Raw genomic sequence first — 16,506 nt, 5'->3', positions numbered from 1 at the left:
CAGTCTTTTAGCCCAGGCTGCCCCTCTTGGTCAGCGGTTCCTCTCCCCTCCCACCTCTCCTCACATGGCCCAGTTTAGTCTGTCCATATCCACTCTGGACTCTCACAGAGGTCCCTGCCTCTGGCTACATTCTCCCTCATAGCTACAGTAAACCTTCTCCTCCCCCATACCTAGGAGCAGGCATGTCTGTCCTTGCTTATTTCTTCTTTTCATTTAATAAGGACAGTCTCTAAGGCCATGGAGGACACTGTGGCCCTCTCCCTCTCATCTCTAAGTTCAGCATTATGGCTGCATGTGGCCAGGAAGCAGCCTTTGACCAGGACTGGCCCTCTTTCTTATTATTGACCCACGGCTCTCAAGAGCGAACTGTCAGAGCACACAATCCTCATTCCGTGATCACACTTGCTTCTGGTACAGTCAACTCAGGTTCCTTTACCATCAGACAGTCAGGTATCCCAGAGTCCCCCAACCCACTCCAATGCCCCTTCCTAGCAGGGCTGGATACAGGACACATGCTACAGGACAAGTCACCTCCCTGAGCCTTGGGTCCCTTGTAGCACCCAGGCTCCGGGGGACCGTAGGTCTAGGGCAGAGGCTCACCCAGGGCAAAGGAAAGAAGACTCCACTGTGCTTCCTGGGCCATCAGGGACACTGGAGAGAGGGTAGGAAGTCCCACACAGGGGGCTGGGCTGTAGAAGTAGTTCAGTTGCCAGAGTGCTGGCTTAGCATCCACGAAATTCAGGATTTCATCCCTGGCACCACACAAACCAGGCATGGTGGCACATGCCCATAATTCTAGCACTTGGGAGTTAGTGGCAGGAAGATAAGAAATTCAGTGTCAACTTTGGCTGCTCTGGGATATGAGACCCTGTCTTTAAAAAAAAGAAAGAAAGAGAAAAGAAGGGAGGGAAGAAAGGAATGTGTCAGGCCCAAAGGATACTCCATTTCCTCCCCAAAGGGCCGGCCCTTTCAGATTGACTTGGTCTAAAATTGAGTCTAGGCTCAGCTCAAACTGGACTATAGAAAGTGGCTCTCAACCTATGGGTTTCGACCCCTTTGGGAGTCAAATGACTCACAGGGGTTGCCTAAGGGGTTGACCATCCTGCAAATCAGATATGTACATTACGATTCATAACAGTAGCAAAATTACACTTATAAAGTAGCAGTGAAAATAACTTTATGGCTGGGGGTTATTACACCGTGAAGAACTGTATTCAAGGGTGGCAGCATTAGGAAGGCTGAGAACCACTGATCTACAAGGATTTCTCACAGTTAGAAAAAGCCAGCATTCCTTAGGAACTTGTCCACCAAAAGACACCATTTCCCTTGCCTCTGGCAGAAGGGACATATGGCTCTCTATTGACACAGGCCTAGGCTGGCCCCTATTTACATGTACTTGCTAAATATCCCAAAGCTGGCGAGCATCCTGGCTCTTCTCACCTCCCTCAGCCTCCTCCACGATGCTAGCGCCTAGGCTGTCGCAGGTACCATTCTCGCAGGCCCGCCTTCACTCTCTCTATAATGACAAGGTTTTCCCCGCCCACTGCCCTTCTTGCTCTTCTCTCCCCTACTATTCTTGTTATTTTCTCTCTTGCTATTCTCTCTGCTATCCTTGCTTCTCTCACAGATAGTCCTGGCCATGTCCAGTCTCTCTGCTCCGGACTCTTCCAGATACCTCTGGATGTTCACTCTCTCTCTTTTATCTACAATGAAAGCCTCCCTGCTAATCATGGAGCATCCATTTCAGTGGTTTCTTCCTTTCTTCCTTTCTTTTTCTTCCTTTCTCTCTCTCTCTCTCTCTCTCTCTCTCTCTCTCTCTCTCTCTCTCTCTCTCTTTCTCTCTCTCCCTCCTTCCCTCCCTCCCTGCCTTCCTTCCTTTCTTTTCTTTTTTTCAAGACAGAGTTTCTCTGTGTAACAGTTCTGGCTGTCCTAGAACTCGCTTTGTAGACCAGGCTGGCCTTGAACTCACAGAGATCTGCCTGCCTCTGCCTCCCTGGGGCTGGTGTGCTGTGGGATGTATGGCAAATGTGTTGCTAATTAATCAATAAAACACTGATTGGCCGTTGGCTAGGCAGGAAGTATAGGCGGGGCAAGGAGGAGAATAAAGCTGGGAAGTGGAAGGCTGAGTCAGAGAGACACTGCCAGCCGCCATGATGAGAAACAGCTTGTGAAGATGCCGGTAAGCCACGAGCCATGTGGCAAGGTATAGATTAAAGGAAATGGATTAATTTAAGCTATAAGAACAGTTAGCAAGAAGCCTGCCACGGCCATACAGTTTGAAAGCAACATAAGTCTCTGTGTTTACTTGGTCGGGTCTGAGAGGCTGTGGGACTGGCAGGTGAAAGAGATATATCCTTACTGTGGGCCAGGCAGGAAAACTCCAGCTACACTGGTGTTAAAGGTGTGCGCCACCACCACCACCCATTGGTGTTTTTTTTTTTTTAACTGTACCCTCACTTACAGGAAAGCAGAGTTGAGGGGAGAAAGCTCCAGCCAATGGGAAGAAAAGGATGGCTTAGTCCTGACCCTTCTCCTGTGGAATCAAACACAGCACAGAAAAATAAGTTACAACTTTAGAGAATCTGGGGTAGGGAGAAAACTCAAACTTGCTCCCATATGTAAGTGTGGCCCAAAGCACCTGTAATTGGCACACACAGCAGTGAACTGGGGGACGGGGTGCAAAGATCTCAGAAAACCCCAGTGATTATGTTGGCCCCAAACCTCACTTCTAAGAGGAAATGGGAGAAAGTGGGAGCTGTGGCCTAAATGGACATGACATGGCTGCTCCACGATATGGTTAAGGGGAAGGTTTGGTTTTGGTTTTTTGAGACAGGGTTTCTCTGTGTAGCCCTGGATGTCCTGGAACTCACTCTGTAGACCAGGCTGGCCTCGAACTCACAGAGATCCACCTGCCTCTACCTCCCGAGTGCTGGGATTAAAGGTGTGCACCACCACCGCCAGGCCTAGAGGAAGGTTTCTGTGGTAGCTATGAGGGAGAGAACAGCCAGATGCATCTGGAAGAGTCTAGAGCAGAGAGAGAAAGTAGTAGACTGGACCTGGCCAGGCGAGAAGCAGGAGCAGAGCGATGGGGAAAAAGAGAGAGAAGGGGAGCGTGAGAAATGAAGACAGAGAGAAAGAGTATGATCAAGAAAGAGCAAAAGAGAGAACACAGCGGAAATAGCAGGGTTATAAGGAGAATGAGTAGCTCGGAGAGGGAAGCCCACAAGCTGGAGCGGTTTGGGGAAGGGTAGGAGAGTGGAGAAGTGTGCCAAGATGTCAGCAGGGACTTTGACATGTGTAATAGGTACCTGTGATGCTGAGGGAACCTGGAGGCCAGCTAACAGACACCACAAGTAGCCACATATTCCTCTTGCCAGCAATAAGGGAAATGGCTCCTTTTGGTAGAGGGGAACTGGACTTTCAAGTTCTGAGGAATGCTTTTGTCTAACAGCCGGAATTTGGAATAATGGAGTTTCCTTTGAACTTGACAAAGGGCTCCTGGCTAGAGGCAGCTCATTAGACTCCCCCATTTTTACTTTCATTGCTGATTTTAATGAGTTAAATAATTTACTTCATCGGCTATAAGATCACATCGCTCCAGTCCTCCCATTATTCAGCTCCCAGGCCTGTTCCCAGGACCTTGCTGTTTTATACGTGGTTTTCTTAGGTGAAAGAAGAGTCATGTTCCTGTTGAGTAGACTGTTTTTCAAACCAACAGACCACAAAGACCTTCGGAAAAACCAAGTTGACTTGACTTGGAAAAGAGGCTTTCTGAAGTTGGCCAATCACAGCAAGGTCAAAAGCTTTGACAATGTGTTTGTGCTAAATGCTAACAGCAAAAAAGTTCTGCTCTTGCTTAAGCTTGCTTACAAAGGTCATACAGGACCTGTAAAAGATGCAGCAGCTGAGTGTGGCTTACACTCTACTCCTGAGGAGGGGAACTCTAAATTTGCCCCGGCTGTGAATGAAGTTTACCTTGTAGTATCTCCGTTTTAGCTCCTGGTTTTCGACACCATAACACAGCTTGCCCACCCCAAACCAGGGTTCCCTCTGAAAGGGGGAACACAGCAACCATAGCAACAGAGGAGGAGGCAGCCCAGGCCTCTAATCCAATGTCAGGGCAGGCATGGTGGTGCGCACCTTTAATTTGGAAGCAGAGACAAGCAGATCTTTATGAGTTCAAAGCCAGCCTCGTCTACCCAGCAAGTTCCAGTCTGGGCAAGGCTTTATAGCAAGACCGTTTCTAAAAGAAACAAACAAACAAACAAACAAACCTGTTAAACCAGGAAAATTTTACTAAATTGAATATGGGGGTAAATTAGAAAATTAAAGGTTAAGGAAAAGCTCTCCTCTGCTTTGGAAGACATGAAGAAAATTCCGGGCAGTCGTACTAGCTGAGTAGTCATGAGGTTTGACTGGGTCAATCTGCTTTTCTGTGTCTTGGAACGATGGAACTACTTCTCTCTCTCTCTCAGGGGCTGGCCAGAAACTAAGTATGTTCTTTTTGGTACTCTGGGTAGCTGCTAAGATTTACACCTTGCTTGTCCTAGGTGTTTTTCTTTTAAACTCTAATAAAATTGTCCCCTCAAACTTAAAAAACTAAAAGGACTGACTAAAGGCCTGAGAGATGATTCAGGTAAAGGTGCTTACGACCAAGCCTGATGACCCGAACTCAGTCCCTAGAACCCACGTGGTGGAAGGAAAGACGGGAAGTTTGCCCTCTGACTTCCAGTAAATTAAGAAAAAAGAAAATTATCATGAAAATACAGCGATCCAGTTGTTAGGTCCTAGTCCCTCAGCTCAGGCTAAATTCTGAAGGGTTGCTGGCAGATAGAAGTCAGCATTCCTCGGGAGTCTGTGAAAGGAGTCACTTCCATTATTTTCCCTTGCCTCTGGCTCTCTACCAGCATATACCTGTGGTTCCACAGCAAAGCCCAGGATCCCAGAAACTCAGGAAGTAGGTGGATTTCTGAGTTCCAACTTAGTCAGGGCTACCTCATGAGACCCTATCTCAAACCACAATGAAACCAGCAGGGAGGGTCAGATGCCACTTACTGGTAAGAGCACTTGACTAGAGCATTTAAGGTGTAAGATTCAAACCCCAGTAAAGCCAAAACCAAACCAAACCAAACCACCCTGAAAACCTGGCAAGAGAGCCAGGAAGAGAGCAGAGAGTGGACCCCTTACATTGGCTGCACCGTCTTCCCCTGCAAGGGGAAAAAGCTAAGAACCAAACAGCGAGAGTTCAGCATGTTTATAAATTACAAAGATAACTGCAATGAAGCGTGATTCGGCTCTATTTTTATTGACATTGATCTAATATGCCCCGTTCAAAAGGTGTACAATTAATACCATGAGCCACCAAGAAATAAAACAGTACCAATTACAGCAGGCCACTTTGTTTTGTCATACAGAATGTTTGTCTTGAAAGAAGTGTCCCCTCCCTTTCTCTCTTTTTCTTCAGTGCTGGGTGCTGTGGAATAATCCTTCTGTATACTGTGAATATATATTACTCTCATTGGTTAATAAAGAACTGACTGGCTAGTAGCTAGGCAGGACAGCCAAAATGAGAATGTTGGAAGAAGGCAGAGTCAGTGGAGTCTCCAAGAGACAGAGGGAACAAGACATGCTGGAGGACAGGTAAAGGCACGAGCCACATGGCAATATATAGATTAATAAAAATGGGTTGATTTAAGTTGTAAGAGCGAGTTAGTAATAAGCCTGAGCTATCGGCCAAGCATTTGTAATTAATATTGGGTCTTCGAGTTGGTTATCTGGGAATTGGTGGGTGGGACAGAAATTTCTGCCTACTGCTGGGGACTGACCCTAGGTCTGGCTCCTGCTAAGCATAGGCTGTGCCACTCACTCATTCACAGCTGTCCAGCCTGACTCCTCAGTGTTTTGGCCCCTGTGTTCTCTACTATGGGAGGGGGCATGGCTTCACCATGGCCCCTAGAATTCTTCAAGCCACTGACACCTCTCCTGGTTTCCAAGTCATTGAAACAAGGTTATATATTCAGTAGCTTTGGTTAGGACTCTGGGGTGGCCAATTGGGGAAAGCTCTTTCTCTGGTCTGGAGATGGGGTGGGGGTAGCATTTCCAAGCTACCCAAAACATGAAAGAGTTAATCTGGTTGGACAGGCTAATCACCTGGCTAAAGGGTCACCTCTCAGGAAGGCAGGACCACCCCTACCAAAGTAGATCTATTCACCCTAAACCCCACTAAAGGGATAGGAGGAATAATTACCCCTTTATTGAGATACTGTACTCTTCCTTCCCAGAATTCCTGCCCCTAAGTATAGTCCTCCCCACCCACCATGAGGTTCTGTTGGGTCACTGGAAATTTTGGAGTCCTGACTCAGAATGGCTAACTTTCTCAGCACTGGTCAGAGCCTAAGCATGCTTTGCAGGCACTCTGGGCTTCTTACTCTGTCTCTAAAGCCTCTCTCCCCGACCCCATTGCCATGTGGCTGCTTAGATGGCTCAAGGCTGAGCTCCATTCCTAACTCAGAAGGAATGGCTCCCTCCCTCCCTCTTAAAATTCACCCTCTGTGGTCCATCAGTTTTATTCTTCAAGTTCCCCAAGACAAGAACTCAGAAGCTACTGGCTTGGGCCAGATCTGACAGTAATCAAGTTGCCAGGACCCTAGTTCCCTGGGAACTGAGCCCATGGTTCTCAAAGGTACACCAATATTCCCATATGGCTAGGAAGCTGCTTTTACCAAAAGCATAGGCTCCTTGCTTGGGATCATTGGGTTAGCTAACAAGCAAGATGAATGTCTAGCATCTCTGCCTTCATCTGGTGCCCATCTCCTTTACTGTGGTTGACGGCACAAAGACAGAAGTCAGGCTCTAACCCTGCCCAGAGTCAACTCGAAACTGCCCCTCTCCCGACCCCAAGAGCAGAGCAAGCCAGATAAGAGCTATTTCCAGTCATCTTACAGAACCAGAAGTGAAAACACCAGCCAGACCACACCTTGATCAGGACTGCCCCGACTCACCCGCCATTTAAAACTAAAGTACATGTCAGCACCTCATTTAAAACTAAAGTACATGTCAGCACCTCAGAGACGGACTTGGGGTGTCACTAAACCCCTTGCTTTGTTTTGCTCCCCTGTGTGGCTACACTGAGCCAGCCTCACCTCTGTAATTCACCGCCACTACCCTTAAATAGCAAGCTGGGATGGGTGTCCAGGCTTTTCACCCTAAATATACCAGGTGAAAGCCACCTTCCGGGGTCAGCCACTCAGAGCAGGCTAGCCCCGGAAAGAGAGGAAAGATCGGATGGTCCACAAAGCGGCTGGGATCTCTTTATTGCAGGAATTTTCTCCCTGTCTCTCACCTTGGCCTGTCTGCTGCTCCTACCACTAGCCAGAGCGGCAGAGGTGAGTGTTTGGATTCTGTGGGTCCTGAGCTCTGACACTAGGGGAGCATTTCCCTACCAGGTGCACATCAGGCCCTCCATTTTCCTTGTCAGTTTCCAGGCTGTTTGGAGCCAATCTGGAGCTCTACTGAATTAAGTGTTTCCCATCTGTCTTTGGGGTTCTTTCAAGCAGACGTATTTGAGCATGTGCTAGTGTGACAGGGGAGCTTGAATTCTCTAATTTTGTGACTTAACCCACACAGAAACAAGAGTGTTGGGGGACAGACATTTCTATTGTAACATATGGAACTATGGGAGATGCTAAGTCTGTGAGATCTTCATGGTCTTGTGGCGAATTCTAGGAAACTAGGAAGCCTTTTATAAGCTTATAGTTTATCTAGGCACATCCTCTGGTTTAATTGTGTGCACGTGTATGCATGCATGTGTACATGAATAATCCACAATATGTTGTATGGAGGTGAGAGGCAACATGTGAGAATTGATGGGGGAGAGGGTAGTTGCCTTTTTTTTTTTTTTTTTTTTTTGTATCAGGGTCTCTTGCAGCCCCATCTAGCTTTGAGCTCTATATATCTGAGGATGGCTTTGAACTCCTGATCCTTCTGCTTCCGCCTCTATACTTCTAAGTTATTATAGCACTGGGATTACAGCCACACGGCACCATGCCTGGTGTCTACGGTGCTGTGGATAGAACCCTGGGTTTCGTGTATGTGTGTGTGTGTGTGTGTGTGTGTGTGTGTGTGCGTGCGCACGCGCGAGACAAACAATGCACAACTGAGCTGCACCCTTGCCTGACTATGACCCTTAAGCAAAGAGAATTAGACCCGACCCCACACTGCACTCTGAGCAGTGCCTCTCTATAATAACTTAGAAATCAACCTTAGTCACTGTATTACTTTTAATTAGTCACCAAATACCTCATAAAAAGCAGCTCCTGGGCTTGTTTTGGTGTATGCTGTGAGAAAGTGGTGTCCATCATGGCAGGGAAGGCATGGTGGGGTTCTTGATGGCTCTTGTGGGCAGTGAATCCGAGAGAAGCCAGCCCACCACGGTTTTCTCCTGTCTTCCCTTTTTACTTAGGCTACTCTGCTGCTGCTCTTCTCCTCCCCCAGCCTAGGGGAATACTGCCTACCTCAGTGTTGATCTCCAGAAACCCCCTCAGAGACATGCCCAAGGTGTCTCAGCAATGCCCTAGTCTAGATGTTTCTCAACCCAGACAAGTTAAACCAAAATAAAAATGTACATGCATTTCTAAAAATACTATTAATGGGAGTTGGAGAGATGACTCCACGGTTAAGGGTGCTTGTTGTAGTTCCCGGGGACCCAAGGGTTCAGTCAGAACCTCCAGAACTTTCTGGCTTGTTCCGGAAAGTGCCATTCCTCCCTCTCTACATCCCACCCTCTCAGAGAATATCTAACAAAGAGAAGCCACCGAAAAACCCAGTTCCACATTCTTATTGGCTACTGCAGCTCCTCCCCTGAAGTTTCCAGCTACTGTGGGATAGCTTTCTGTATGCTGTGAATATATGTTGCTCTGATTGGTTGATAAACAAAGCTTCATTGGCCCATGGCAAGGCAGCTTAGAGGCAGGTGGGAAATCCAAGCAGATATACGGAGAGAGGAAAGGAGAGGAGGGGGAGATGCCTAGCCGCCGCCCAAGGAAAACAAGATGCCAGCAGAACGGTAACGCCATGACCACATGGCAAAACATAGATGAATAGAAATTGGTTAATTTAAGATGAAAGAGCTAGCTAGCAAAAAGCCTGCCATAGGTCATACAGTTTGTAAATAACACTAAGTTTCTGAATGATTATTTTATAAGCAGCTGAGGGACTGAGGGCCAGGTGGGACCAGAGAAACTTTCAACTACAGCCAGCAGCCCAAGTCCCTGCCCAAGCATTACAGATTTTGACCATACTTGGGCATAAACCCAGCTTGTGGCAGACACATCAGCAGCCCCTGCCTACAACCTATATAAGCTCCCTGCTTTAGTTCAGGTGTGTGACTTCTCCTGCCTCAATCTCTGGGGCTGGAGAATTCACCTGGGAGTTGCTTTGCTCAAATAAACCTGGTCTTTAACTTGTTTAATTCGGTTTGATCTGGCTTACTGCGTTGGCAGAGAAACCTATTATTGGGGTACAGAAAACCTATTACCAAGTTCAGTTCCCAGCACCCATGCGGGGCAGATCATAACTACCTGAAACTCCAGATTCAGGGGATCCAGCTCCCCCTTCTGGCCCTCACAAATGTGTCTTACATACATACACACACACACATACACACACACACACATACACACACACACACATACACACACACACACATACACACACACACACACACACAAACAAATAAGAAATAAAACTTCACCTGGTATGGTGCATACACCTTTAATCCCAGCACTCAGGAGGCAGACGGATCCCTGTGAGTTCAAGGCCAGCCTGGTCTACAGGGCAAGCTCCAGGACACCCAGGGCTACACAGAGAAACCCTGTCTCGGGGGGGAAAAAAAACCCAAAAAAACATCCAAACAAACAAAGAAGCAGGAAAAGAAAGGAAGGAAGGAAGGAAGGACGAAAGGAAGGAAGGACGGAAGTGGCCGTGGTCATAGTGACACATGTTTAAAGTCACAACACATGGGAAGCTGAAGCAGGACGGGTTGAGACCCTGTACACACACACACACACACACACACACACACACACACACACACACACACACGTACACATATACACATACACATACACATACACACACACACCCTACCTAGAGACCAATGTCCAGATGACAGCAATTAACTATGAAAAGGCGACTAGACCCTGGGGCAGAGGAGATCTTGGAGGAACAGCACTGATCCTCTCAAGTAACGACAGCAATGATTTCTGACCACACTGCTTAAACCGGAATATGGTCAATGACCAGCCAGACCACACCTTGACTAGGACTGTTTCACTAGGCATGCCCCTTGCCCCCTGTCCTAATTCTTCTACCATTTAAACCTGAAGTCCATGTCAGTAAGTGACCCAGGCCAGCACTGGGAGTTACCTCTTCATTCCTTTTTCCACGTGGTCACGTCAAGTAAACCTGGCTTTCACGGCTCTTCCTTTCAACGGTGTGCTGGCACGGGCGGCCTTGCCGAGTTTAATGGGACTGCTGTGACCAGAGCCTTGGCTTTTGCCCTAGAAACTATAGTTCCTGAGCCGAGAAGATGGCTCAGCAGATGCAAAGTGACTACTGGACAATCTGATGACCTGAGTTCGAACCCCAGAACCCACAGTGGAAGGAGTGGTGTCCTCTGATCTTCACAAGTGTGCTATGTGCGTCCACTGTCCTGAAAGATGGCAACACTTTGACAAGTCTCCCTAGAACTGCTCACAGTGCCAGCTAAACCGGGGCAGAGCTATGAGGAGCGTGAAGAGGGCAGACAAGTGACATCTGTCCTTGTCGGAAGGCAAGAAATGATAGCTGCTACTCGAAGAGGGGGCTAGAGTGTCTTAGATTTATATCCACACGTAAATCAGCCAGGGTTGGCTACATGCACCTGTGATCCCAGGACTTTGGAGATGGAGCAGGGGGATCTGGAGTTCAAGGTCAACCTGAGCTACAGGGAAAGACCCTATATAAAAATCAAACACAGGGCCTGGAGAGGTGGTTCAGTTTAGTTAAGAGCACTTGGCTGCTCTTGCAGAGGACCCGGGTTTGACTCCCAGCACCCACACAGTGGCTCAGAACCATCTAGAAACCCAGTCCTAGGATAACTGACGCCTACTTCTGATCTCCTCAGGAACAGGCATGCATGTGGTTGGTCCACGTATGTACTTCAGAGAAAATACATAATTTTTTAAAATTAAAAAAAATCAGATTAGACAAGAGAAAGAGAGAAGAACCACTAAGACAAAGAAGAAAAAAAAATCCTTCCTCAATATCAGGACCGTGAAACTTTAGTTATTTGTGCTGGCTAGTTGTATGTCAACTTGATACAAGCTAAAGTCATCTGAGAGGAGGGGGCCTCAATTAAGAAAATGCTTCTGTAAGAACAGGCTATAGGCAGCCCTATAGGGCATTTTCTTAACTAGTGATTGATGGGGGAGTGTCCAGCCCATTGTGGGTGGGGCCATCCCTGGGCAGGTGGTCCTCATTCTACAAGAAAGCGGGCTGTGCAAGCCTTTGGTACAAGGCAGTAAGCAACTCCTCTATGGCCTCTGCATCAGCTCCTGCCTCCAGGTTCCTGCCCTGACTTCCCTGGATGATGAACTACAAGCTCAAAGATGAAATAAACCCTCTCCTCCCAAGATGCTTTTGGTCATGGTGTTTCCCACAGCAGTAGAAACCCTTAATGAAGACGTTTGTTTTCATGTTGTGTGTGTGAGATGGAGTGAAGTGAGCATGCCTGTGTGGAGATCAGAGGACAACTTCACTTGGGTTTGGGGACCCTGAACTCAGGTTGTCAGTGAAGCTTGTGAAGGGTCCAGGAATAGGAGTATAAAAATATAAAAATAAAATGCTAAAGAAATAAGAGCCTGACAGTCTTCAGCTCTGTCAACAACTAAAGGTTAACTGCTAACAATGGTTCTCTGCTTCACGGCCAGCTCCTCTGTCAACAGCCAGGGTTAACTTTTATCGATAACCCTCTTGCCCCTTATAGCCAATACCCTGCTGTGGTCCAAAGTTAATTTTTTTTTCTTTTTGTTTTTGGTTTTTCAAGATAGGGTTTCTCTGTGTAGTTTTGGTGCCTGTCCTAGAACTCTCTCTGTAGACCAGGCTGGCCTCGAACTCTCAAAGATCCGCCTGGCTCTGCCTCCCAAGTGCTGGGATTAAAGGTGTGCGCCACGCCATCACCGCCCGGCTCCAAAGTTAAATTTTAATAGTTGTTTCTACGTGACTCCTAGTATGCACCCCATGCCTGATGCTTAATTTTTACTATAAAAAGGGGCTCAAAACCGACCCCATTGCCGCAGAAACAGAAGCCCGAACTCTGACTGTGGTCCCAGTCAACTGGAAGCTTCTTTTGGCCCCGTGGATTTTTTTTTTTTGTGTGTGTGTGTGTGTGTGTTTGTTTTTTTGGGTTTTTTTGGAATAAAGTTTGCTTCTGGTTTAATAGACTCTGTTGTGGTCTGTACCTTATTATTTGTGCTCCCTGCCACAACCCAAAAACTTGCATGTCAGGTACCTCTACCCACTAAGGCAGTGGTTCTCAACCTTCCTAATGCTGCAGCACTTTAGTACAGTTCCTCATGTTGGGGTGACCCCCAACCATAAAATTAATGTTACTACTTCAATATCTGATATGCTACTCCACATGGGGGTCATGACCCACAGCTTGAGAATCACTGCTCTAAGGCATCTTATGGCTCAGACCAGTTTGGTTTGGTTTGATTTTGTTCTTTTGAGTCAGGGTCTCACTAGGTATCTCCGGATAACTGGTGCTCACTGTGTAGACTAGGCTGGCCTGGAACTAAAAAGAGATCTGCCTGTTCCTACCTCCCTAGTGCGTATCACTAGGCTTGACAAGACCACAGCTTTGATATGTTTTTTAGATTTATTAATTTATTTTTTTTAATTTGTATTTTTTAAAATTTCTATTTCATGTGCATGAGTGTTTTGCCTGCATTTATGTCTGTGAAGGTGCTGGATCCTCTGGAACTGGAGTTAGAGACAGACAGAGCTGTATGTGAGCTGCCATGTGGGTGCTGGGAATTGAACCTGAGTCCTCTGGAAGAGCAACCAGTGCTCTTAACTGCTGAGCCACCTCTCTGGCCCCAGGTTTATTTTTATTGTATGTGTCCGAGTGTTTTGTCTGTATGTATGTATTTGCACCGTGTGTATGGCTCATGTCTGAAGAGGGCACCAGATCCCCGGGAACCGGAGTGACAGAGGTGCTAGGACCTGAACCCAATCCTCTGCAAGAGCAGCCAGTGCTCTTAATTGCTGAGCCATCTCTCCAGCCTCCAGGACCACAGTTTTTAAAAAGCAAAATCCCTCCTAGGATGGTTAAAGAATTTTTCCCACCCCATCACGTGGCAGGGAAGATTGGAGACATCTGTCTCATGAGTAAACAGGATGAACTTGCTTAGCTCTCATTTTTAAAACAGTTTGGCCCCAAATTCGTATTTGAACTCACATATCTTTAAGAAGGAAAGGATTTTAATTTAAAGTTACATTATTTCTTTACTTGTTTTAGTGTGTGTGTGTGTGTGTGTGTGTGTGTGTGATGGGGGCGGGGAATGTGTGCCATGGCGAGCATGTGGAGGTCATAGGACAACTCGTGGGAGTCAGTTTTCTCCTCTACCATGTGGGTCCCTGGGATTGAACTCAGGTCATCAGGCTTTGTGGCAAGTACCTTTACCCACTGAGTCATTTGACCTGCCTAGAAAAAGATTTTTTAGGTTATATCCCAGCAAACCCCAACCCTATCTTGTAGTCAAAAGACAAGCTGGCACACATCTGTTAATCCAGCACTAGGGAGGCAGAGGCAGGCAGATCTCTGAGTTAGCCAGGGCTACAAGGAGGAGGAAAAAGAGGAGGAAGAAGAGGAGGAGAGGAGGAAGAAGAAAGGGAATTCCAAGGACATCTATGATGATAAACACTTTATGGTCATAAAGCAATAATAAGTAGAAATTAATTTAGTAATTGAGAAGTTAGGGGCTGGAGAGATGACTCTGAGGTTAAGAGCCACAGTTGCTCCTGCAGAGGACCTGGGTTCAATCCCCAGCACCCACATGGAAACTCACAAACATCTGTAACTCCAGTTTGAGGGGATCTCTCTTCTGACCTCTGAAGGCACCAGGCACACACGTAACACATAACACACTAACATGCATGCAGGCAAAACACCTATACACGTTAAGATAAAAACAATCCATTTTAATTGAGAAATTAAATATAAAAAGAAACCCCAATCAGGTGTGGTGAGGCACACTTTCAATTCCAGTACTCAGGAGGCAAAGGCAGGAGGATCTCTGTAAATTCCAGGCTAGCCTGGTCTACATGATAAGTTCCAGGCTAGCCAGAGCTACACAGTGAGACTGTCTTTAAAAAGAAAAAGAAAAAAAAAAAAAAGACAAAATACCATGTGACCAAAACTACAGGATACAGTTACAAGAAAGACCAGAAGATCATCACTACTGGTAACAAAAAGTATAAGATCAAATAATTTAAGTGGTTGTAAAGAAAGTGTCAGAAAAAGTACAAAGAAAGCAGGCTGCGGGTGGTAGGTAGCTCAGACCTGTGATCCCAGCACTTGGGAGGCGGCAGCAGGAGGAGCGGGAAGTCAAGATCATCTGGAAGAATGGGGGTGCAGAGAGAGAGAGAGAACTCAAGAACAGATTAAAAGGATAAAATGGCCAATCTAAATGGAATTCGTTTGTGATTTGATATTAGGAACACATTAATATAATTAACCATATTAATAAATCCAAGGGTCCACAGTGATATTAAGAAACATTTAGGAAAAAACAACCCACATTTATTTTTAGTAAGGGAGAAATCAAGGGATATTTCCTTGAGTTTCATAGACTAACACAAAAGCCAGATTCATACCCAGGGGGATGTGGGATCTCGGGTCCATCCCCTGGGGCTGGGGCTTAACACATGCATTCAGCTGCCAGCCTGGCCGCTCACTATTGTACATACTGCACTCCTGAACACAGGGTGATAGGAGGAAGAAATTAGAGGAACAACACCAGAAAAGAGGTCTGGAGAGATGCTCGGCAGTTAGGAGACCTGTTGCTCCTGCAGAGAACCTGAGTTCAGTTCCCAGCGCGCAAGTCAGGAGGCTCACAATCATCTGTAACTCAGCTCCAGTGGCTTCAATGCCTCAGGCTGAGGAAGACCTTGAACTCCATACCCCCCCTCCTCCTGGGTGCTGAGAGCACCCGTGTTCACTACCACACCCAGGGCTTCAGGTACACCAGGTCAGCAATCAGCCAACTGGGCCAAATCCTCAGCCCCCAAGGCGACTTTTCTTTTCTTTCTTTCTTTTTTTTTTTTTTTTTAAGATTTATTTATTTACTATGTATACAGCATGTATGACTGCAGGCCAGAAGAGGGCACCAGATCTCATTACAGATGGTTGTGAGCCACCATGTGGTTGCTGGGAATTGAACTCAGGACCTCCGGAAGAGCAGTCAGTGCTCTTAACCTCTGAGCCATCTCTCCAGCCCCGCAAGGCGACTTTTCAATGGAGGAGAAAAGCAAATTGAAACATGCAGATAACATCTCACCTAATCAGACTAGCAAAACCCCAAACACTGGCTTGCAGAAAGGCTGTAGGCGAAGTAGACATTTTATATGGTACGCATCCCAAACAGTGCTTCTCAGCAGCAGACAGCATTCAGACAGGTATCAAAACTCCTAGATGACGGCTGGACTAAGAGCCCTGGCTGCTCTTCCAGAGGACCGGGGTTCAATTCCCAGCACCCACATGGCAGCCCACAACTGTCTGCAACTCCAGTTCCAGGGGATCTGGCACCCTCACACAGACATACATGCAAGCAAAACACCAATGCACATAAAGTAAAAATAAATCAATTAATTAGGAAAAAAAAAAAAAAAACACAACAACCAACCACCTCCAAGGCATGGGCTGGGGAGAAGGTTCAGGCAGTAAGTGCTTGCCCACGCACCAGGACCTGAGTTTGATCCTCAGAACCCACAGAAAAGGAGCTGAGTGTGGTAGAGTGTGCTTGTAATCCCAGAGCTGCGGAGACAGAGCCGAGGGAGGATCCCCGGGCTCCCTTGCCAACTAGTCTGGCCTCCCTGGTGCCTCCAGGTTGTGCTTGTCTCAACAACAAAAAACAAGGGGGATAACTCCTGAGGAGACACCGGAGGGTGACCTCTGTCACATACACAAATACACACAAATCTCTGTCGAGGCTAACCTGCTCCGGGGATTTGTCCTACAGAAAGGTGACATCTGTGCAAGGTCTTAGGTCACGGATTTGTTTACAATCAGAAAAGATTAGAAAAAGCCAAGGTCCTTCTTAAGGGGACCGACTCTAGACGGTCACTCCCTAAGGCAGCCCAGGACCACCGCAGGAAGCGTGTGTGCCTGTACAGACTCTGAATAATGAGTGAATTACTTGTCGTCTTTTCTTCAGGATCCAATGCAGTAACTAACTCCGGGGA

The 16,506-nt window shown here is 46.9% G+C and overlaps 1 protein-coding gene across 5 annotated transcripts in view; it reads right to left on the bottom strand.

The window, feature by feature from the left end:
* A4galt (alpha 1,4-galactosyltransferase (P blood group)) overlaps positions 1 to 16,506 on the bottom strand; it is a 30,305-nt gene that overhangs the window by 8,429 nt on the left and 5,370 nt on the right. For 4 of the 5 annotated variants that reach the window (XM_059247441.1, XM_059247443.1, XM_059247440.1 and 1 more), the window contains exon 1: positions 2,462 to 2,535. The exons of the other annotated variant lie outside the window; for it this stretch is intronic. The gene's annotated coding sequence lies outside the window, so the exon portion shown is untranslated. Of the gene's footprint in view, positions 1 to 2,461; positions 2,536 to 16,506 lie in introns of those variants that run through there. 5 annotated transcript variants of the gene reach the window in all.

The sequence above is a fragment of the Peromyscus eremicus genome, chromosome 20 (assembly GCF_949786415.1).
Source record: "Peromyscus eremicus chromosome 20, PerEre_H2_v1, whole genome shotgun sequence".
Classification (NCBI taxonomy): domain Eukaryota; kingdom Metazoa; phylum Chordata; class Mammalia; order Rodentia; family Cricetidae; genus Peromyscus; species Peromyscus eremicus.
Note: the sequence above shows the minus strand (reverse complement) of the source record. Positions and strands in the feature narration are given on the sequence as shown.